Source organism: Leopardus geoffroyi, chromosome B1 (assembly GCF_018350155.1).
Source record: "Leopardus geoffroyi isolate Oge1 chromosome B1, O.geoffroyi_Oge1_pat1.0, whole genome shotgun sequence".
Classification (NCBI taxonomy): domain Eukaryota; kingdom Metazoa; phylum Chordata; class Mammalia; order Carnivora; family Felidae; genus Leopardus; species Leopardus geoffroyi.
This window is the reverse complement of record NC_059327.1, coordinates 195,406,645-195,431,800: the sequence shown is the minus strand read 5'-3', so window position 1 is coordinate 195,431,800 and position 25,156 is coordinate 195,406,645. Positions and strand designations below refer to the sequence as shown.

The 25,156-nt window shown below is 42.5% G+C and overlaps 1 pseudogene; it reads right to left on the bottom strand.

The window, feature by feature from the left end:
* Positions 1-3,932: 3,932 nt before the first annotated feature.
* On the bottom strand, positions 3,933-18,630 carry LOC123596482 (annotated as a pseudogene).
* Positions 18,631-25,156: the final 6,526 nt, after the last annotated feature.

Sequence of the window (25,156 nt, the reverse complement as noted above, 5' to 3'; positions counted from 1 at the left end):
CTTGCTTCTCCTTAACATAAGAGTTTACCTGTGTGCTCCTCAGAAGGGAGGGCTGTTTCTCTGTATCTCAGCCTGGTACCCTGTGACTGCAAGCTGGAATAATGAGATGGGTGTCTTAAACACCCTTCTGAGAACGTCTTTTGCTGTGCACGGTTGACATTGAAACCATCAGTCTCACATTAGGGAGCTGAGGCCCTTCCTGTATAACCACATTTACCACTTGCCATTCCCCGTCAATAGTAGGCTATAGGTTGTAGTCTATGGGGAATAGATATGTTGTCTGCCTTGGGTCTGGTATGGTGCCACACACACAGTAGATAATAAATGAACTTTTTTTAAAATGATGATGCAGTGAAAGAATACATGAATGAGTGATGCATTACTCTTATATCATCTCAAGTTCACTGTAAGAGCAGGTATGATTATCAGCTTAGTAGACAGGCAACACCAATTTTGCAGCCATATTTAAATCAGGAAAATTATATTTCTGAGTGTACGTTCCCCCTACAGATCACTGATCTGTGGGTGTTAATATTACGGATCAGGTATTGCACAAGGACATTTCACTCCTATTAGCTCACTTAATTCTCAGCACAACCCTACAAAGTAGATATTTTTAGCGTGCTAAACAACAGGAGAGAGGAAGCTCAGAAATTTTCGGTGACTCGAAGAAGACAATGCAGCTACAGAATGAAGCCAGGTCTCTGGGCTTCAAGGCCACTCATTTCTCAACAGCGTGTTGAGAAGTGTTAAGATTTTTTTCGGCCAAGATGTAGAACCGAGGAGAGTATAATGCTGGCCACAACTGCCCATGACCCACTCCTTACATGGACTGATACGTGGTAATTTATTGACAATTCACAAACTATTTACAAAATACTTACAAACTATTTCTTGAGAAGGTGTCAGAGCTTTACTGCTTCTTACAATATTATTCACATACCCTGTTCTGTAGCAGGTGATAAATAATTCAGACTGAATTTGGCAAAAGCAAATGTTTGTCCTTTCCCACTTTCAGTTGGCTTGGGAGGAAATTATTTTCCCTCTTCAATTGTTTACTGAACAAAAAGGCATTTACATTGTTTTCTAAGCCAGCTGTGTGGTCTGGCCTGTTTTCCCCCATTGCTTCGATGAATAAATTGTGCAAAATCTCCTTGTTCCAGTAACAGGAGATCCTGCTAAGAAAACATTCAGTTAGACTCCTACAATAAAGCACACCAATCTGATGTCTGGGTCAGATTTAAGAAATCAATTCTCCCCTGCTTCCAAAGAAGTCATTTTATTCTGGAAGACAAACTATCATGGTATAACCTGGAAAATGAAAATCTTTATTTAGAGCCACTCTGGGTTTTCTGGTGGGTCAATAGTTGTATTTAATATATGTAAAGATAGGTCAAAGGCAGTTTCATATAATAATATTTTCTTAGGGCTAACTGAGTACTCCTGATAACAACATGGTAAAAATATCATGAATTTGTGCAGAGCATTTTATTATCAGTACAAGGTGGTCCTGCATTTGAAGGCAGCCATAATGCAGGGAAAGGAAGACTAAAATTAGTTGGATTTGGAGTCAGGTGTTGTAGGATCAGTTTCCAGCTGAATGATTTGTTAGTCACTTGAGTGAACCGAGGGTCTTACCTTCTCTGAACATGTAAAACGTGAAGGCTTAAATGAGATTTGCATACGAGAGCCTTCTATATGATCTAAAACATCATGCAAATGTAACATCTTTTATTCCAATAATTTTTCTTGTAGTTTTTTCTTCCCATTGACTTATGTTGGTAGGTAAGGATAGTAACGCCTGCAGAAATTTACCTGAGGGGCGCCTGGGCAGCTAAGTCAGTTAGGCATGCGACTCTTGGTTTCAATTCAGGTCATGCACAACTTGGTGAGTTCGAGCCCCACATCGGGTTCTGTACTGACAGCGTGGAGTCTGTTTGGGATTCTCTTTCTCTCCCTTCCTCTCTACCCCCTCCCCCCACTCGTGCTGTCTCTGTCACTCTCAAACAAATAAACTTCAAAAACAATTTACTTGAGACACGAGCAGTGTGAACCTTCTGGTTATGTCCATTTTGGAAGGAGGGAGCTGCAAGCAGAAAGGAAAGGAGCTCAGGTTTCTCTGGTCAGTCTTTCAACGACTTTTTAATGCATATGACTCCATGGCGAGTCCTATTGTAGGTGCTGGGAAAAGGTTGAAGAAGACCACGCTTACCCAGTTTACCACAACTGTGGTGCCACAGAAATTTCAGCAACTGTTATAAAAGAGAATATCCTAATTCCTCCCCTCAAGGCCCTTGTGCCATATTGGCGTGGGGTGGGAAGGCTGATGCACAACTAAAGAATTGTTACTGGTCTGACCCATGACACAGACTTCCAAAACAGAGGACATTATATTTCTCTTTTCAGATTCTTGGCTGAAGTCTCCTTTGCTTCAACTTGACATAAGACCAAATTCTTTCTTGGGTTCTTCTCCTTACACCAACTGGCTGGGAATTTTGGGATTGACTCTTTTTCCAAACAATAGGGAGTGGGTAAAGCAAAATGCTTGGTCCACTTGTGGCCCACAGTGTGGGGCTGTGGTTATATTGCTGCCCCCGGTGTCATCCTCACTACCCTCTGTGTCCTGAGATATAGCTCATCACACCTTATGGTTACAGCTCTAGCTCACACTCTTGCTCAGAATTCTTGGGAGGGTGACTGCTAAGAGGGCGTTTCTTGTCTTTCTCCCATGAACATCAAGCCTCGCACCATCCAACATGGAAGCTACTTAAAAGCAAGAGCACTTGAAAGTGAAATAAGTCAGGCAGAGAAAGACAGATCCCATCTGTTTTCACTCCTATGTGGATCCTGAGAAACTTAACAGAAGACCATGGGGGAGGGGAAGGGGGAAAAAAAAGTTACAGAGGGGGAAGGAGGCAAACCATAAGAGACTCTTAAATACTGAGAGCAAACTGAGGGTCGATGGGGGGGTGGGAGAGAGGGAGGGTGGCTGACGGGCATTGAGGAGGACACCTGTTGGGATGAGCACTGGGTGTTGTATGGAAACCAATTTGACAATAAATTATGTTTAATATAAAAAAAAACAAAAGCAAGAGCACTTGAAATGTGACTTGTCCCAATTGAGGTGCGCCATAAGTAGAAAATACACCCTTGATTTCAAGATTTAATACATAAAAAAAGGATATAAAGTATCTCATTATTTTTATATTAATTATTTCTTAAGACGATAATATTTTGGATATATTAGGTTAAATAAATAAAAAAATGGATTAAAATTATGTAGGTTTCTTTTTACTTTTTTAAATGTTTGTTTGAGAGATAGAGAGCAAGAAGGGGAGGGGCAGAGAGAGGGAGACACAGAATCTGAAGCAGCTCCAGGCTCTGAGTTGTTAGCACAGAGCCCGACACGGGACTGGAACTCATGAACCACGAGATCAGGACCTGAGCCAAAGTCAGATGCTATCATGACCTGGCCTGAAGTCTTTTGCTTAACTGACTGAGACACCCAGGTGCCTGTCCTTTAATTTTTTTTAAAGGTAGTAACTAGAACATTAAAACTATGTACATGATTTGCATGTTTTTCTAGTGGATTTTGTGAGTTAAGCTTTTGGGTGTTTCAGATTAGTTGGTGAACCCCTTCTTCCCCCATAACGTTTTCCTCTTTGGTGTTCTTCGTGCCTCACGACCTTCAGTTCCCACCATCCTGATTCACCAGGCACACTCTCAAATACTGGCCCCTGAAAGAGAAAGCATTCAGAATCTAGATCCTTTTCCTCTCAGGTTTCTTCATTCGTGTGCAGATTTACTGACTCTCCCCCATCCTTCAGTGCTAGCTGGGTACATTTAGGGGGATTTGGAGGGGCTACCTTGCCAAGCCCCTCCCCTACAGTAAGTATCCACTTGTCTTTCATTTACAAAAATTTAGAATTACTTCAGGGATTTCTCTCAGAACAGAGACGAGGTTTTGCTTCCACCCAGACTGGGGGGGGGCAGTTAGGTTTATTGGGGCCACAGCCAGGGGACCAATGGTTGGACCTGAGTACACTTTCCAGCTCGTGCTTCTTGATAGCATAGGAATTGGAAGGACCCTGGGCTTGACTGATGAGCTCATCTGCTGGATACTCAGCAATGGTCTTGATGTTCCAGAGGGCGGCCCCAAGGGCACCTGTGCACAGCAGTCAGATGGCCTGATTCCCACGGCGTAGTGGGGACGCATCGGTGGCCTGATGCTTCCCTGTTCTGGTTTGCCCAGTTCGGGTTGAGTCCTCCCAGAACCTGTGAATAATCACATGCACCAGGACCTGTGCGGTCAGGGGGGTGATGTGTGGTTTCTCACCGGTGAGCAGATAGATGATCTCCAAGGTACACTTGGCAATGGGCATGGTCATGAGCTGCTTGCCGTTGTTATGGCCGTGCAACGTCATCGAGCTGGTGAGGCTCTCCACAGCAGGGTGCCAGGCTTTTCAGAAGCATTTGGCCGCATAGTGCCCTGTGCTGCGGGACAGGTACTTTGGCACATTCTGCTTCACCGCAATGTAATCCTTCAAGGAAACGGCACTCATCTGCACGTCATTGGTGCTCCACTTCCCCAGGGGTTTGATGTCAGGGGTCTCTGTGATGCAGGTTGCACCATCTCCCACTCGGTCACCTTGAGGGCGTGGCTGGGGATCACAATGGTTCCAGGCACACCATACACACGCCCCTATGGGCAAAAGACACTTAACCTGCTCCATTCTTACCATCTGTAAAATGGGCACGGTATTTAATGCCTATTTGGCTAACAGAGTCCAAAAGAAAGCGGTTGGGAAATCATATAACCTTGAGAAGAAACCGCCCCTCCCCGCCAGAAAATCAGGAGTTGGAAACACTCGTGTTTAAATGGTGTTCCCTGCACATCAGCTCATCTCCAAAAGAAAAAACAAAGAATCAGTTGATGGGATTAAATCACCTAGAGATGTGTCACCTCTTAGAAGCACTGGAAATGTGTGAGAGCTTCAGGCATAACCTGCGTGTGCCAGAATCAAAGCACAGATAACAGGCTCACTACCCCGTGGGCTAAAGCAAACGCTCCAGGAATCCCACAGCCAGACCACCGTTTTCTAATAACGCATTCTCTGCTGTAACACAGTCCTTAAAGTGTTAGAAAGGTCTTAGCATGGATTATAGCAAACATCTCAGTACATCTTTCTCAGAAAGGATGTTGAAGCACCACTGGGGTGAATTTTAAATATGGTCTTATTAACATATCCTTTCCTATAGCTCAGAAAACGTAGGAGGCACAAAAAGTCCTCCTAGAAAGTGCATTGTTCATGAAAAGATGCTCAACGTCACTCCTCGTCAGGGAAATACAAATCAAGACCACACTGAGATACCACCTCATGCTGGTCAGAGTGGCTAAAATGAACAAATCAGGAGACTATAGGTGCTGGCGAGGATGTGGAGAAACGGGAACCCTCTTGCACTGTTGGTGGGAATGCAAACTGGTGCAGCCACTCTGGAAAACAGTGTGGAGGTGCCTCAAAAAATTAAAAATAGGTGTACCCTATGACCCAGCAATAGCACTGCTAGGAATTTACCCAAGGGATACAGGAGTACCGATGCATAGGGGCACTTGTAACCCAATGTTTAAAGCAGCACTCTCAACAATAGCCAAATTATGGAAAGAGCCTCAATGTCCATCAGCTGATGAATGGATAAAGAAATTGTGGTTTCTATACACAATGGAATACTACGTGGCAATGAGAAAGAGTGAAATCTGGCCATTTGTAGCAACATGGATGGAACTGGAGAGTGTGATGCTAAGTGAAATAAGTCAGGCAAAGAAAGACAGATATCATATGTTTTCACTCATATGTGGATCCTGAGAAACTTAACAGAAGACCAGGGAGGAGGGGAAGGGAAATAAAAGTTAAAGTTACAGAGAGGGAAGGAGGCAAACCATAAGAGACTCTTAAATAAGAGAACAAACTGAGGGTTGATGGGGGGTGGGGAAGACGGGAAAGTGGATGATGGGCATTGAGGAGGGCACCTGTTGGGATGAGCACTGGATGTTGTATGGAAATCAATTTGACAACAGATTATATTTAATATATAAAAAAAGAAAGTGCATTGTTGAAACCTGACTTATTTTTCACTATTGTGCAAAATTCATGCAAAGTGGTAACGCATGCATTCAAAGTCACTACCCGAGGGGGCTTGTGGGTTGGTCAGGTGAGTTTCTGAAGCAATTACTCTGAAAATGTTAGACTGCTGGGTTTTTAAATGTTTATTTACCTATTTTGAGAGTGAGAGGAACAGAGAGAGAACCCCAAGCGAGCCAGATGGGGGCTCGATCTCAGGAACAGTGAGACGATGACCTGAGCTGAAACCAAGAGTCAGACACTTAACAGACTGAGTCACCCACGCACCCCAGGCTGCTTTTCAATCTAAACAGAGGCATAGTTACTGTGCGTCTCCTCACGAGCTACAAGGTGTTGACATGTTAGAAGGAAGTCCCAATTATTTAAGTGAGAATGGGAATGTGGAAGGGGTCTTGACTTTATTACACTGTTTGGCTGTGGTATTCAAGACATACGGAATTTGAGAATACTTTCAATGGGTATTGAAGGTTGGGGATGGGTGATGGTGGTAGACAGTGGGTCCACAACCCTGGGCTGAGATGACCAAAGAGCTAAAAGTGCATAAAAGGCCCTTCTGTTCAGAACAATCTACTCCCATGGTGGCTTCTTCTATATAGAGTTAGTAAGTCAAATCTGTGACTAGCAACACTAAAGTTGGAATGAAAATACCTGCCCACAGACAGATATCTAAAAGAACACTCATAACAGCTTTATTCATTCTGTGGAATACGATTCAGCCATAAAAAGGAAAGGACTATTGGTAAATAGAATACCATGGATTAATCTTATAAGCCTTACATTTGGGCAATAGAGGCCAGAAAATAAGATTAAGTATAATGTTACTCCATTTATATGAAGTTCCAGAATAGGAGACACTAAATTATGGTGACTGGTACCAGCATAGTTGTGTCCAGGGAGAAGAAATGCCTGGAATGTGGTATAAGGGGGGTACTTTGTGGAAGGATGAAAATGTTCTGTATCATTTGGGGGGTGGCGTTTGAACAAAGGTATACGTTGGTCAAAACTCATCAACATGTACATAAAATCTGCATTTTATTGTATGCAATTTGTACTCCTATTTATAAAAAAGGTAGAAGAAAAGAAGTCGTTTCCCAAGTTTAAATACAATTTCCTTATAGCACAGCTATCATGAGTCTGGGTTCAATCTGATTTCAACATTCATCCATATACGAGTCTTCTCTTCTCCAAGGATTTAATACAATTTCTTTCACTCTTTTCCCAGGAAGTGGGTGAAAAGGAAAAGTAGCCTGCCCGTGAACGGGCTTTACTAATGGGAGAAAGGGTTTGCCCAACCATTGCACTTAAAAGACCAGAGAACAATCCCTTCCTTCAGGTATCTAGTTTCAGACTGTTTCAATGATAATTGCCCTGTAATGGTTCCCTTAGCAACTAGCATCTAACATCTGAAATAGAATTTGGAGTTTGAGAAAGAAACATGTTATATTTTTCAGGCCACTTTTTCAAACGGCCTGCATCTAGAAGAAGCATCTTTCATTTCAAACAGAATGAAGGTAAAGACGACATAGTTACAAGAGAGATGTAAGCTGGTTTCACCACATAACTTCTCCATTGCCTTGACAGTCAGTCAGCAATCTAATCTAGCCTCTAGCTTCTGTCTGTTGATTCATTATATTCAAATAAGGTACAGCATGAGTACAAAAATCTGGATGTGGACCAACAAAAGTGAATTCTCTGCCATATGCTTTATAATTCTTCCAGTCCTGAGAAACTAAGCAATCTTATTTCAGTTAGTGTAAAAATGTAAAGTAGTTTCAGATAAACACTAAAAGAACATGAGTATTCTAACAGTAATGATTAACAATAATATTTATATTCTGGCTTCCAGACTTTGATGAATTTCTTTCTTTGACTTGTAGTCACAAGAGAGGATGACAATGATGATGATGATGGTGATGGTGATGATGATGGTGATGATGGTGGTGATGGTGATGATGATGATGGTGATGATGATGGTGATGGTGATGGCGATGATGGTGATGGTGATGATGGTGATGGTGGTGGTGATGGTGATGATGATGATGGTGATGGTGGTGATGATGATGGCGGTAGTAGTGACAGTGATGCAGCTTCTTATGAGCATGCTGGTTACCAAGTGGAATGCAGGTAGCAAATGTATTGCCTCCTAGAACTTATTCATTCTAGAGCTTTCATCTTGTGGTTGGAATCCCTGTACTCTTTGGCTCATAGTGTCCACACTATTATGCCCACCCGACATGAAGCCCATGTTCTCTGCCTAATTAACACACCCATTCAATTTTATTTTCTACAGCTCCTGGACATGTACCTTCCCCACCAGTAAGCCTTTTCTCCACATCATCATATGATCAATATACACTTATTCTTCTAATAGGAGGGCTCTATCTCACAGGAAAAATAAGCCCTAATTAAATGGAACCATTTATTATCTTTGTATATATTTTTTTGTTTCCAATGTTAGCTGAGTACACAGTAGGCACAAGGCACCATCCTTGACAAATGTAAAAGCACATGTCACTAATAATGCCAGTGCATTAAATACATATGCTATAGACAGAGATAATAAAGTTATGGAAAACTATGGTCATGAACAACTGAATTGGCTAAAATGGCTGTGTTATTGGGCACTGGTTTTCAAAAGTTGAAAAGATGGCAGTGAGAGTTTTTATTTTAAGAGCAATCATTGAAAGAATCAACTGACCTTGCTCTTCTCCGTCTCAAGTTAGAAAATAAACAGTGAAAGTATATCTTAGTGGTTTGCAAGTGATTCAGAGCGGGACGCTCAGCTATTAGAAAGCCATCGATTTGGCTGGAGGAAATGAGTTGCCTGCAGGATTGTGAGGTCAGGGAAAGGTGCCAAGGTGCACCACATTTCTTGGCAAGAACTCAAGCTCATTGCTAAACGCCTGCTCTTACCCTGAATCCACATTTTCGAGCCTTTGCAAAACTCTTCCCTTGATAGTCAATATCTTTCATTCAATTTCTCCATCTTTCCAGATTCTTGACATTGGTATAGGATCTTCCTCTTTGATTACAGTCCCCAAACCCACATTTTTAACAAATTAATTTGCTGCTTTGAGACTGACTATTCTTTTTAGAAGGACAATCAACTTTGTTCAGAGGCTCTATTTTCAGAAATATCTCTCACTCTAGAAAATAAACAAGTTTGCCAAGAGTATTACTCAGGAAAAAAAAAAAAAAGGTACTGGTGGTTTAAGAATAGCAAAGCCATTAGCCACTCTCACCAGACTGCTTCAAGTAAGGTGTATTGGGAAGGGTCCTGGCTGAACGGGAAACCAGCAGATGCAGTTCTATTCTGGGCTTCTCTTCTGTGTGACCTTGAGCAAATCACTCAATTTTTCTGCAGTTCAGTTTACTCAGGTTGAAAAAAAAAATTGGAATGATAATACCAGGATGTTGTGGAAAGTCATCAGATTAGCAAGACGCTTTGGACCCTTGAGGCACAAACTAATGTAGAAAAATAGAAGATATTCAAGACTTGGCTCACGGCAATGCATCTTGTATTCTATGTACTGTATTCTCCCCGCCCCCCTTCCTCACTGTTTGCAAGCTCCATGAATTATTCCTTTCAAACATTCTATTCTATTTGAATTGTTGCTCGGTGACAAACGATGGGACACAACGTGCATCTTAGTGAGATCAGTTCACTTCAATTCAACACAATAAAGATCGAAGGAGTTACTTATAGAAAGTAGGTTATTAATTTGATGATAATCCATAATCCCCCTAATATTCAGAAACACCCTGCTTCTCTTTTTTTCCTACCCATAAAGAATCTAATGTTGTTTTACTGACACCGCCTATTTGCTAAGTGGTTACTAGCTGCGGGGCGTTTTTCTCAACACTGTGGTTGCATCATCGCATAGTTGTCACTCCATGAGGGGTGTCTCACTTATGTCCTCATTTTACAGACTAGAAAACGGAGTGAAGATTAGCAAAGACTCCACACTCAAGTTATCATGAGCGTAACTGTCCTCTGACCTTGGGTCTCTGAGCTTCTAGCCACTAACTTACACTTTCCCCGAACTCGTGATTGTCAGGTGTAAGTTTTTGAATATGTGACGTGCTTGTGAACGATGCAGGTTGCTGAGACTCACACACAGATCATCCTGATGCTATGGCTTGTTTATTGCGTGTTAGAGACACATCTAAGGATTGAAAGTGAGGGGCTCTGCTGTGTATTCAGTGGCGACTGAGGGTCAGAACAAAGACCTCGTGGAAAGCCAGGAGGGGGCCATCCTGTTGCCAGGTTCAGATAAGCAGATGGGTGCAGCAACCCTTATGACACTCAGTTATTGGGTGGTTAAGAAAGTGTGACCAGACCCACAACCCAACTCTTACCCCCCCATTAGCTGGTGAACAGCATTAGGATGGTCACACTATAAGTCAGGGGTTCTCTACCTCAGCACTATTGAAATTTTGGGTCTGATGATTCCTTTCTGTGGGAATCGTACTATGCACTATAGAACATTTAGCTGGATGCATGTTGTCTAACCACCCGTAGCACGTAGCATGCCCTCACTGTTGTGAAAATGAAAAAAACAAAAACAAAAACAAAAAAGCCCTCCAGACTTTACCAAATGTCTAAGGGACCAATCACCCTTGCTTGAGAACAACTGTCGTTCCTGTGTTTATATCAGGTAACTTAGGACATTGGGGAGGTCCAGCTATGGAAGTCCATTTTCTGCCTAACACTTCTCACCTGAAAAGCATCTGTAAAGAATCCAGAGTTCAATAAGGCCCCCTCTTGGCTCTTAAGGCCTGTCTATTCTACTGTCTATTCTACTAGAGGAAATGCCATATTTACATATGTAACAACACAATAAAATAGCGTTGGCTGTAAAAAGGGTTCCAAGCCCTGTGTGGACCCAATGGCTTGTACCCACCTCAGACTCCTCAAAAGCCCTGCCTGTAGGAGGAGAACAATCCCACCAAGAAGAGACAGAAGACTAGTCAGAGATGAAGCCCGAGTCCCATGATCTGGAGTAGCTGTGGCAGCCGAGGGAGGCGTTTTAGGGACATGGCTCTGCTGACAGGGGCACATGCTCAGAGGGAGAGAGAAGGGGTGTGTAGCAGCCAGGAGCCTGCATTGCTGACCGGCACTGGAGCTCTTGAGCCGAGGGCACAGCAGGCAGGTGGCGGGCAGTGAAAAGTGATGGAACATGAGAAAGTGGAGGCAGGGGAGCAAACCACTGCGGGATTTGTTTGGAAGGGAATGAAAGTTACCGCCTGAGGGTGAAGCAGAAGAAAAGGAAAATCTAAGCTGACATATTTACAGGATGGTTCCAGAACTAGACAGGCTGGCTTATATAACACAATACAGGTGTAAAAACTGCATGGCCTGAGCAATGGAAGGACTTTCAAGTCACGCACAACACAAGGGGAGGGCAGGAAGTCACTGGCCAGAGCTCCGGTGTGGGTTATTTAAAAAAGAATATTTTTAATGTTTATTTATTTTTGAGAGAGACAGAGGTAGAATGCAAATGGGTTAGGGGCAGGGAGAGAGGGAGACACAGAATCCAAAGCAGGCTTCAGGCTCTGAGCTGTCCGCACAGAGCCTGACACCGAGATCGAACCCACGAGCTGTGGGATCATGACCTGAGCCGAACTCGGACGCTCAACCGACTGAGCCACTCGGGTGCCCCTGGTGTGGGTTATTTTAAAGCACTGAAAGAAAAAGTCACAGAGACAGATTTTCATTTCTTGCTGGCACTTCCTTGAGAAATCGCAGAAATGAGAGGCCTTCCTCTTAAGGCATTTCAGATCCAGACGGGCTCTTTGAAACATTGACCTTTCACAGGCCTGTAGTTAGTGCGGTGCTAGAAAAAAGTTTATTAACTGCCTCTCTGGGACAAAACGAAACAGAAAAACATTACCCTCAGATTTGTAGCGTTTGCTGATTTCAGGGATGTAAATACTCCCCCGCGGCGAATTTTAAGCTGCGATCCAGGATCCACGGCAGAGGGGAATCGGAAGAGGTGCGTTCAACTGACTCTCGCTACCAAGTGTGACTGGTTTCCAGCCTGAGTTCGCTGACTTCAGCACACAGTGCAGCCTGTCTCCTCCAAGTCATGCTTTCTAGAAGGCCATCTTCTCAGCACTTAGTCCCTGACTGAACATTTGGGCGGAACGAAAACTTTCAAGTTAAGGACTTCTCAAGGGCTAGCTTGGCTCAAGGTAATAGTTTCCATTTTGTTGCGGCTTTGTATCCATCGGCCCTTGTGGAATGCACAGGAATGCAACATTCAGGCAGCAGAAGGCCAACTTGAAATTCCCAGGACAAATGTGATCCCCTACAGATGTCTAGAACAACAAAATAAACAAATGCGGGAAAAGTGGAGGAAATAAATGGGTCCTGCAGGTAGGATTTAAATCGGTAGCTTTCGCTGTTTGCTTATTTGGAGGACTTTGATTTCACGAAGTTGGACTGACAGAGTAGTAGCTATGGTATCTCTCTTGTGCTCAAGGGGGAGCAGGGGGATAGACAGAGACAGCCCTCAGGAAGCTGCAATCATGACAAGGGCTTAAGCAAAAAATAGTTTCTATCTCCAGAGAAAGGAACAGGGGAGGGAGAAAGGACAGGGCATGTGGCTGAATTCACTGTGTTTTCTGGCTCTCGCCTTTAGTTCCGCTGAAGTTACAACATGAGACTGAGACCCTGTGAAAACTTCCAATGAGCTTGGATAAAACCTTCCTACGTCCATGTCTTTTTTGGTTCTTGTTCATTACAAGATGCCAGGAATAAACCTTCACACATCAGTGTCCTCAATTTAGAATCCAAGTGGCCACACATGTATGGTCCAATTCCCCACTGAAAACTCTTTTGGAGAGTATTTTTTATGGTAACACATTTTCATGTAGCAAGCAATGTAAAAAAAAAAAAAAAAGAATGATAGCAAATGACGGAGGGGAAAACATTTGTAACGCGAGAGGTACATGGGATGAAACTTTGTGTTTTTCTTTCCAGCCTTCCCCCCCCCCCCCCCCCCCCCCCCGCCACTATATTTCTACTCAGTCATCTTACTCTCAAGGTGTTTAGAACAATGAGCTGTGTTTCTAGTTCATATCCTTCTTTTGAAAAGAAATATTAGTAGGCAAGTGCCAACAAGAGAAATAACCTCATTAGCATGCCCCTTTCTTCCCTTTTCTGTCCCTGGCTCTGCAAATTAAAGACAGGAACACAGGCTGGTGCAAAAAATTTAGAATATTTAATTTCTTGATTTGAACTCAAAGAAGGCGTGTGGGTTAGAGAGCTCTCTCAGAAATAAGAGTGGAGTTTTTTGTGTGTTTGATAACTGGCCTACCTCATTAGGTCCGTGCGGGTTTAAGGATGCTTTCCTGAGGGTTCACTGGAAGGTCCCCTCAGAGGACAAGGAATTATTTTCCTTGAAGATTTCTTGGGCAATTGTAACCCTTTCTCTGTAATTGCCCCATTTGGCTTTGACGTTCTTTTAAGAGCAAAGGGCGCTCCTAAACGTGTGCCTGTTTCGCTCACCACACTTCCTCTTGCCCAGCTCTCAGTGGACTCTCTTACTGGGGAGTCTAATAGTTCTCCCTGGGCTGTGCGCTCAAGAGTGTTGGGCCTCATGAGATTTTCATCTGCTTGCCTCTCAGAGCACCTATCCCAGTGGCTCAGAACGGTGACAACCTCTGGCACGTTCAGGATTCGATAGTCTACCCGGTGCTTTCAACACCATTGCTCAGTCCATCATTGCAGCCCTGGGAAAGAAGCAGGAGGGGATTTTATTGGAGAGGGGGAAAGAGTGGGAACCCAAGATTTTGGAGCAATATCGTGAAGCCAGTTTGGAAGTAAACGTCAATCGGCATTCGTCGTAAACCTTTACTTCCATCTCCTATTTTGTTTCTCAGAAAGAATCCGTTACCCATTGAGACAATACCCTTTTCTGATAGGAGATTTTAAAATTGCCTTTTGGAGCTGCTGCTTGGTGGCACAAATCTGGTTATTTGCTATGTTTCATCTATGTGATCCTGTGGTCCCCTCACCTATTGATGCTAGATGATGGGTCATATTTGGACCCAACCCAGCATCCCCGGTGCTATGATGACCAGTCTAATCCGGAAGGAGAGAGGCTTCCAAGGATGGTCCCATCCAAGAGCTCAAACAAAAAAGTGACATCGTCAGATAAGGCCTTTGGGAACAACAGCCTCTGCAACGAAGGTTCAAGACACATTTCTAGATTATTCCTCAATCTCCCATGCTAGCAGCAAGCAAAGGTACTGTGAGGATAAGGATACTAGGACTGCACGGGGCTTAAATAGAATTGGATTGGGAAAGATATTTTCATGGGCAATGGGATTTATAAATTTTCATGAAATAAAACAAATAACTTTCTCCTTTGAATTGAGCTACAGATATTGCAACTTCTACTCCCATGATCCATCCATGCATCAGGAAGTCCATATTCTTTTCTAATATTTGACAAGACACTCGCTGTCTTATCCCCGACAAATCCAGGGAGACTTTGCTGAAAGTTGTGTGTGTTAGGAGGTGGGGAGAGGTGTTGAGGGATTCCGGTAATAGGAATCGTGTTACTATTCTACCGCAAATGAGCCTCAGAGCGATTTTCATGATGTTCACAATTGGTCAAGAGTAAAGATGGAATTCGGATCCAATTCCTCTGATATCAGGCCTTCTAACTCGGAATCCAATTTTCTGTGCTCTCCAGCCCTGTTGCTGCCTGCATAGAGAGTGTTCAATAAAGGTTTGCCGAACACGATTGAGTGCAACGGCAGGCCAGAGGGAGTTTTAGATCTGCCTTCCCAATAAAGACAATTACCTCTCCACCAGATTCTCAGCTTTTTGTTCTGCCTCTGAGTTCATTTGATAAGAGACTTGATTTGGGCTTGTTTTAGCAGATAAGTTCAGTTAATATTTATTTTAGGAAAGTGGGATTAGTGAAGATAGGTGGGGAATGAATTATACATTCTCCGAGCAACTGAAGGTCGTTAGGAAAACACGCAGCTGCTGGAGATTTCCAAGTGAGACTAGCATAGAGAGGGCTCGAGGCAATTTCCAAATGTTCTGGTTTCTATTTATTGGAATCACTTCGGAAGTGGCAAACGGGACGATGGGGCTGTTAATCCAAATAAAAGGGAACTTTTTAAAAGAGAAAGTGACACATCTTTAAATTTGGAGAAGACGGCTTCGAAGGCTGGCAGACAGTGTGGGCAGTGAGTTGGGGGAGCCACAGGAGTTGAGTACTTTGTTGCGTCACCCAGCGTAAGAAGCCATGAAGAGGGGGATGAGGTGGGGAAAACCAACTCAACTGGGGAAATGGGCCCTGGCAAGGGCAGCCATTCTAGTGCAGAGGCCAGAAACCGTACCCGACTCAGGTAGCATTTCGGATAGTATTAGCACTGGGGATTTCTCTCCATTGGGACACACAGTCTACTGTAGAATAAAACTGGAGGTTGAGGTTGGGCAGTAATAATACCTAATACGTCATCCTTCATCCTCCTTACCCATAAGCCAGGTACTGTGCTAAGTACCTTGTCTGAATTAGCACATTAAATGCCCACAGCATCCCTACATGCCGGGGAAAATCATACAGAATTGACAAAAGGGGAAACACGCTAAAAATGTGGTTTCTTTGCCCCGATTCATAAGCCCGAAGTGGCCAAATCGGATCAGAATGCAAAATCAGACCCACGTGATGGCACATCGTTACTGTGTATCATGGATCCGAGTACCTAATAGTGTGTGGTGTGCTTCTTCAGAAAGGAGCACCAGAGAACGTGTGTGGACGATTTCGTAGTGCTCTACGGGGAGATGAATTTGAGGCACCAAAATTTCCAGGGTCCCTTTCTATCGTAGAGAAAACACAATCTGTGGAAAGGAAGTATTCAGTCCTCCTCATCTGAAGCAGTGGAGGTGAAGAATTGTCTTCTTTCTCTATTTAGGACTGATTGACTCAGGAACAGGGCAATGTGGATAGGTGGGTGGGGTCCACCAGGCTTTCCGGTGAGAGAGGTCTGGTAAAAACAACGGCAGGAGAAGGTAGGTTGTCTGGGCGTCTCTCATTACTCATTCCTCAGATAGTTGTTGGGTCCCTGCTACATGCCAGGCAGTGTCCTAGGCACCAGGGCACAGTGTGTCCAGCAGAGAACAAAAGGACAATTTAGAAGGAGCAGAAGTTTGGGGATAAGAAAATCCCAGCATTGTCACCGACTAGCTAAGTGACCTTGGACATGTTACGTAAGCCCTCTCAGCCTCTGCCCCTACCTGATATGGTCTTAATGAAGCCCAGCTCTGAGGGTTAATGTGAGGAGTAGTAAGATAATGCATGTAAGATGCCTGGCTCATGGTAGATGCATATTTAAATAGTAACGCTATTTCTATGCATTATTAAGGGTTTCGTTCTCCTTAGAAATCATGCGTTGTCTTCATGATGTGATAAGGTACCATCTTCCTCCGTGTCTCCCAAAATTCATAGAATCCAGCTATTTCTTCTTGTTTCCTGGAAGATGCTAAATATGAAGACACCTGGATTTCTTGAGTTTTCAATTCTGTATTTCTGGGCTCTACTTACCCTTCTCCTCCTCCTTTCTTTGCAGGAAAGGTATGGTTGATGTGATGGTTAATTCCGTGTGCCAACTTGCGTGGGCCACATGGTGCCCAAACACGTAATCTAATGTTATTCTGGGTGTGTCTGTGAGGGTGCTTTTGGATGAGATTAACATTTGAATCAGTAACTGAGGGAAGCAGATTGCCCTCCCAGTGTGGGTGGGCCCCAGCTAATCAGTTGAAAGCCTAAATAGAAGAAAAAGATTGATCTCAAAGTTCCAGGTAAGTCCACTTGACTCTCTTTGGAGATGGGACACCGGTTTTTTTCCTGCTTTTGGACTTGAACTAAAATATCCATTTTTGGTTCTCAAGCCTGTTGGCCTTTGGACTAGAACTTACACCATTGGCTTTCCTGTTTCTCAGGCCTCCAGGCTTGAACTAGAACTCAGTCTCATGAATTGTCAGTCTCCAGCTTGCTGACTGCAGATCTCGGGACTTCTCAGCCACCATCTTACGTGAACCAATTCTTTACAATATGTATCTATATATTACACACACGAAAAATATATATCTCATCATAATTATATATAAATAATTACATTCTAGTTACATATATAATGATATATATATACTTGTATATAATACATACTATAATCATGGAATGAAGCCATATAACTGTAATGTACTAGAAAAATTATATATCTGTCTTAAAATAATTATATTAAGGTATATAATTGTGTGTTAATCATTACTTAAATTGTACATTCATGATTAATCATATATTAATATAAATTAATCACTATATTACTATAGTTATATGTTAACTTTTGACTCCTGAAAAACGTAACTACTATTGGCCAACTGTTGACCAGAAGCTGTACTGATAACCGAAACAGTTAACACATATTTTGTGTGTTGTATGTATTATGTGCAGTATCCTTACGGTAAAGTAAACTAGAGAAAAGAAAATGTTATCATGAAAATCATAGGGAAGAGAACATACATGATTAGTATTGTACTGTATTTGTCAAAACAACAAATCCATGCAGTTCAAAAATCAAGTATAGTTACAGAACATATATTATATATTATAGTTACACAGCATATAGTAAAACCAGTTCTCGATCTCTGGAGAATCCCCAAAACAGAGTTGAGGATGCTCAAGTACAGTCATGGCATCTCTCCAAGGTTATGTTAGTGCCCAAGGTCATAGACAAGTAATTTCCAGCTCTCCTGGCTCCTGGTTCCAAGCCCCTCCTGCAGAATTCTTCACTCCACCTGCCTCCCAGTAATAAACACTAACTTCATAGGTAAGAAGAAGGAAATGCAGTTCGGGGGTCTTTTTTTTTTACAAGATGGGGTAGGCTCTAACTTCGGCAGCCATGACCCTTCCTAGACAGAGGAGGGAAAAGCGTCCCCACAATAACGGCGGGAGGGGGCGTGGCCTGCCAGGTGCTCAGCAAGGCGTACCGCGCATGCTCGCACATCTTTCTTTCTTCCAATTCTCTCAGAAATCTACCCTGGCCCTCATTTTTAGATGAGAACGCCGAGACCCAATACGACCAATGCCATAGAGCTGGTGAATAATGGGCTCCCTTCTGCCCGAATCTAGAGCTCACATTCTCACCGGGACAATAAACAACACGCCCTCAAATTGAGCCCAGGTGTGGATGAAATGCACTCGGAGGAGAGGGTCCGAGAGAGCCTGAGGATGTGCGAGAAGGCTGGGTTCTGCTTCCCGCCCTGATTCTAGCCTTGCGTTTCCTGTCCTGTCGCTATTTATGCCCCATATGCCTGTGTGGTACACATGAGTCTGGAAAGATGCCAGGGCCTGGCAGGCAATGCTTGTTTTGCAGCCAAGCACACCTGCTCTCGCAGTCTGCCAAACCCTTTAGCTGCTGGCTGCTGGGCTGCGCGATGATCTCCCTTCAGATCCCATGCCTTCATGCTGCATTCTCTTTCCATGGAAAGAAGAACATCTCTCTCTCTCTCTCTCCTCTTCCACCTTTCATCTTTCGCTTTCTCTCTCCCTCCCACCTCCTCTCTTTCTCTCTCCCTCACCTTTCTTTCCCTCTCTCTTTTTGGGTGGACTTTGTCCTCATTTTATAAAAAGTAATAATAATAATAATAAAAAAGAAACAAACCCTCTTTTGTGTGCTTTTTGCCGAAACTTGTAGACAGGGCTCGTTCTATGCAAAAGTCTTGTGCCTCTGGCTTCCATTTTTCAGCCCTAATTTGGTACTCGTTGTCCTTTGCTGCTTTTTCTTCCTGCGGAATTTTTACCAAGTCCTAAACACTGGTGTTTGTTCTGACGGATGCTCTGCTGTTTGTCATGCAAATAGGATTTCGCTTCAAACATGATTTTAATTTGATGGATGTTCTGGTTGTTTGTCATGCAAGCAAGATCTTGCTGGCAGAATATTTTTCTAGCCAACTCTGGTAACTCCCACGTTCCCACAGTTACTATAGTCATTTAGTCTTGTTATGTAAAGCCCAGGATTTGGAGGAAGTAAAACCACTTTGATTACATTCATTAAATTCGTAAGCTATAACATTTTCACATACCCATGCGAATGCATCTCTATGACAAATTCTTAAATGTTAAAAATAGCAGTGATTTTTGGTTTTTTATGTATATACATACATGTGTACACATAGGAAGGCAGGTCCATGTATATACATGAGGGTTCCTATGTATGTATGTGTGTTTCAATGATATACTTCTGCAATTTGTTCATGTTTATGAAAATAATGATGTCCTTTGCTTATTCTAAAGAGGGGAGATCTAGATCCTGGTGCCCAGCTTCATTTGCTGAGAGGAGCATTGATAGTCAGGGTCTGGGGTTATTAGGATGCTGTGGACCCAGGTGGAAAGGTTCACGGAGTCCATAAATAGAAGTAAGGTAGGGGCCACAGCTGAAGTAGGGACAGGGACATTCCAGGGAGGTCAGAAGTCATCTCCAGGGCAGCAGATGGGGAAGGCCTCATTATCTCAGGACACTTTCATACTGAGATAAGACCACTTGAAGTGAATCCACAAAAATGGGACACATATTTTGGAGAAAATAAAAAAATCAGTTTGACTGGGATAATGTATGACAAATGAAACTTAACAATTATAAAAAATAAGTTCATTTTACCTTCTTCTAAAAAATTTTTTTTTACATTTATTTATTTTTGATACAGACAGAGCACAAGTGGGGGAGGGGCAGAGAGAGAGGGAGACACAGAATCAGAAGCAGGCTCCAGGCTCCGAGCTGTCCGCACAGAGGCTGTCGCAGGGCTCGAACTCACAAACCGCGAGATCATGACCTGAGGTGAAGTCGGACGCCCAACCGACTGAGCCACCCAGGTGCCCCAGGTCATTTTATCTTCTATTTAACAGTATTAGCTAAAATGTAATTGTGATCTAATTCTTAGAATGAACAAAAACAATGGATCAAGTGGATTGCATCGTTTTGGTGGTGGGTGCATGGTTTTTATTATAAACATATGGCATGAGGACAATATATCCTTCACTTTCCAATAGTCCTTCATAGCCTGACCTTAAAGAAAGTACTGTTTTGCAAAATATATATTATTTTGTTCATTGTCCAAGTGTTCTTCTGGCCTTTTTGATAATCAAATTATTCACTCTCGAAATGCAATAGGGTGTTTTGAGTTTGTCTTTTCTTTAATTGTTAACCGATTTAACTGCCACCTTCTGGACCATCAGCGGTTTTACAGGAGAATTTGGACCTTCTCCGAGATGGGTCTTATAACTTCCATCAATTTAATGAAATTGTTTGGAAGTGTTGCCGTTCCTGTGCAATTACTTTGCGTTGTATTCTTCAAGCTGGGAATACGACAACAAAGCGATGGCTGCATTTATACCAGTCCGGCACTCCCTGAAAGTCTAACCAACAGGGCACTGATAAAATAGATCAAGATGAATGCTTCGTGTTAGAGTAGTGACGTGTGTATAGCGACTCACTGTATACACGGCTATTTCATTAATGAACATTTTTTTTTCTATTATATTCATAGAAACAAACTGTGGGGACAGGAACAGAAATAAATGAATACACTTCAACGTTGTTGGTCCAGAATCATGTCTAAGTGCTGTGTTGTGGATTGGAAGCAGGAGGGAAGGCAGTTCCCAAGGTACAAAGATGTAGGAAATAGGCCAGAAAGCAGAACGTGAGGGTAAGTGGCTTATTCCGTCGGCCTTGGGTGAGGTTTACATTTTCTAAACCTGGTTTCTGCTGGCGGCTGATGTAAAAGTGATGGGCACCTTGGCAGTATAACGATGCCCTACATTGGATCCCCCAAGAAGCAGACTGAGGTGGAGATTAGATACAGGAGATTTTATCAGGTGTGCTGTTAGGGTCCACACCTGTGGCAAGTAGGGATGGAAGCAGAATTTGGCAGAGGGAGAAGATGGTTAGTGACACAGTCCCATCAGAAGCCTGAGCCAACCTTCTGAGGCTGGGATGACCCTGCAGAGTTGCCCCAAGTTGAGAGTGAAGGGTCCCAAGTCCAGTTCATACCGTCATATTGAGTAGTCATGGGTGCAGACAGCCCCAGGAAGGTGATGTGAGTTTGGGCAGGTGCCCTCTCTAGTGGAGGCAATTCCTTTAGGGAGCCGGTGGGTGAGACTGCCTTCTGGGACAGTCTTGAAGCATGACATGATGATAATATTTATTGAAAGCTCACTATGTGTTTGTATAATCATGAATTCAAGTAACTTTGCCAGAATTCTCTTTTTCTTAAATTACCGTAATTAACTTGCAACAAAGCTGTTATTATTAGCCCCACTTGAAAGATGATAAAATTGAAGTTTCATTGCTATGTGGAGGAACACTAAGCCTACAGTTTATAATCCACTGCTCTGCCGGAAGAATCACCACTGCTTCAACTTGCAAGCTTCACATCTAGCACAGAGCCGCATCCTTCTTTCTTCTCCCTTGTTCAGGGTGCCTTACACAGTACCTCTCACCCCTCTTGTTTCCTATACAGAAGGGGTACATATTGATCCACATCACGGAGAGAAAAAATGAGGTTCACTTACTCATTTACTATGTCAAAAAGTAGTTAACTGGCACTGTTCTATTTCAGGAAAAGTACAAAATTTAGAGAGAGTTGGTAATAAGTCAGACAAAGACACCCCCCCCCCACCCCTTAACAAGGTTATGGCCCGATCGTTTACAGAAGTTGGGTGACTTTTCCAAAGTCATTAACATAGTGATGGGTAAAATTGGGATTGAAGCTGGGGCACATTGACTCCAGCATCTCTGCGCTTGCCCCTAGGCCACCTGAATCTTGGGTCTTTATTAAAACCTCCTCTCATCTGGACACAAATGGAGGAGCTGCTCCAGGAAAATTTGCACCGGGGACTAGATCTAGTCCCCGCACTGAAGGCAGGGCAAAGTCGCCCTCTTGTGAGTTCTGACCTAACGCTTGTGTCCTCACACCTCAATGCTCAATGCTCTCCATTGTCAGCCAACAAAATCAACGAAGACATAAAGGTAACTGGAAAGAAATAGGTTTGTTTAGAAAAATGTGATTTGGATGTTGGATAGAGGACTTCAGTGCAATGCTTGCCCCCATGCAAAGGCCTGACCCGAAATACCTTTAGCACTTGTATTCCACCCTTTGTAGGTACTGTGTCTCTTTGAGAAGGGAGAGGACTCACTAAAGGGAAAATCAAGGGAGAATGTAGGTGGTACAGATTTTTAGACAGACCTGAAACAAGTTAATACAGAACTGTTCTCTCTAGAATGAATTTCCACAGGTCACTACTCTACGAAGTGGATGCCCCAAAAGTGAGGCTTTCTCTCTTTCCTGTTTGAGCTTTTCTTGGTTAATGGAAGTCAGGTCGTTCTAGAAGTAGTTTCCTTAATCTCTATGACTATATTTCGGCTATGACAATTATATAAATCTTTCTCCTCAGCTGCCTGAGATAAATATATAAAAGCTATCAATACTTACATAGCAAATGCAAGAATATAGATATCCTGGGTCAGGAAGATAGGAAATAATCACTAATTCCAATACAGTTATACTTGTGGCTGTGTCATCATTTATGAATGCCTTATTTCAATGCCTTATATTAATCCTTTTTCATATATTAAGCAATTTTGAAATAACTGTGTAAACGATGAATTCCACTATTATTGATGTCCTATTATGTGCAAGGGGCTATGCAAAGAATTTTATATACATGTTTTAATTCACTCTTCTAAACCTGAAATCAGATCGTGTTACTCAAGGACACTTGGATTTTATGGGCAGAGCTAAAATTTGACCACAAGTGTGTATGTGAGTAAAGATTTCTATTTCCTTCAGTCACATTGGCTCACTGTAATCCTTATCAGTGTGGAGACAGTTAAAACATGGTTATATGTATCTTCATCTCATAGGTCTTCTTGAGTGTGGGAAAGGGCTCTTAGGGTTTGGTGTAAAGGTAACAACCATTCCTTGAGCTCCTACCATTGTCAGGCATTGGATTTGCCGTTGTGAAGGAAAAAACAAAACAAACACAGATCCTGCCTTCAAGAGTTTTATAATGTGTAACGAGACCACACTTTACCATGTACTAGTGCTATGCCAAAAAATACATGGCAAAAATATGGCCAAAAAATATGGCTTATACTATCAAATTTCATCATCCCAACCACCTTGTGAGGTAGCCTAGAACAGGTGTTATCTGCCTGCTTTGGAGATTCTCAGTTTCCTCATTTGGGAAGTGGATTCCCATTTGGTACAGTATCTGATACAGGATTGCCATATGCTATCATAAGTAGCAGAATTTACTTCTGGTCCAATGTAATATCATCTGTACATATGCCTAAATTACTATGATAAAGTTAAAAATACAATGAAAACATGTAAAGTACAATGGTAGTTGGAGGCAAGTTAAGGAAGAAAGGAGGGAAGAAAGAGATGAATTGCAAGTCTTGTGCGCATGGAACATGTTGTTTGTTGTGACTTTGCAGAAAGAGAAGACGCAGAAAAGTAAACCCTTTTGCTCAAGATTTTATAGCTAGGAAGTGATACAGTCAGGAATGAAATTCAGGCCCTCTTTTTTCTAATAGTTTATTTATTTATTTATTTATTTATTTATTTATTTATTTAGAAGGGGTGAGAGGGCAGAGAGAGGGAGAGAGAGAATCCCAAGCAGGCTCCACACTGTCAACATGAGCCTGACATGGGGCTCCATCTCATGACTATGAGATCATGACCTGAGCTGAAATCACGAGTCAGGTGCTTCATTAACTGAGCTACCCAGGTGGCCCCAAATTCGGGCTCTGTTAACCTTCATCCCACCACCCAACACAGCCAGCCCCAGAGAAGTTCATGCAGTACAAGAGGAAGTTGTTCCTGGGACTCAGGGAATACTGCAATATCAGGTCTCAGGACAAAGACTAAATTCCCCTTTTCTCTCTAAATGTATGTCATTGTGCAGATTGATGGCAGGCAGCAGTGAAAACCAAGGGGTAAGCTTTATATAATTACAAAAGCTGGTCTTTTTCTTTTTGGTTCTGCTAATATCATTGATAATTGGATCAGACTCTGGATAGAATAGAAAATAAAGACAAGCGTGCTAGCAAAGATGTCTTATATTGCATTGCTAAATATAAATGTTAACAAAGAAAGACCACTTCCTTTCATTTGCGGAATGAGTGCTGCCACACAAAAGCTTTAATTCAAATCAGAGGAGCAGTTTATTTATAGGTAAAAATGGAATGTTCACAAAAGCAAAGCATGGAAGCTGTGGTAAGGTCTAGTTCTATTTTCTAGATATTTTTGGCTCTCTTCTTTTTGGGTACATGAAAGAATAGAACTTCTGTTGCCTTTGAATTTAGGTGGGAATAAATAAATATCTTTGGCCAATGGAGGGACAATGATTCGATTATGAGTGCAAGACCCTCCAGCTCTTTCTTTCTATCCAGTTTGTTTACCAGTAATGTTTGAGATGGTGGCTACTTATTGGCCCAAGATTTTGAGTGATTCCAATGAGGCTTTTGAGTGATTCCACATCCCCACCATGTTGATGTGCAGTGTAATCAGTGTGAGTAAGAAACACATGTTTGTTATTTTAAATATTGAGATTTGGTGGTCATTTGTTCTTGCCACATATTCCAGTCTAGCCTGGCTGGTATAGGCGAAGCCATGGGACACCCTTAGTACAAATGTTAATGTTGTTTCCTACAATCCTCTTTAATATCAGCCTTTCTGTGTATTGTTTTGAGTGCTTCTTGAACTCAAAAATCTCAATCTTTGCAGCTAAAGACTGTGGCTCTTTCCTTTTCCTTAAACTATCTCTGTATCTATTTCTGACATAGTAGATTCAGAAATAGAGTGACAAACCTAAAGGTATTTGATTTTGCTTTCTGGATGGGAACAAACTGGGGATAAAGTATATTCCTACTATATGTGGAAAGCATACTAGTCAAAGGTACCACTTAACACATGATCAATTTAAGATTTT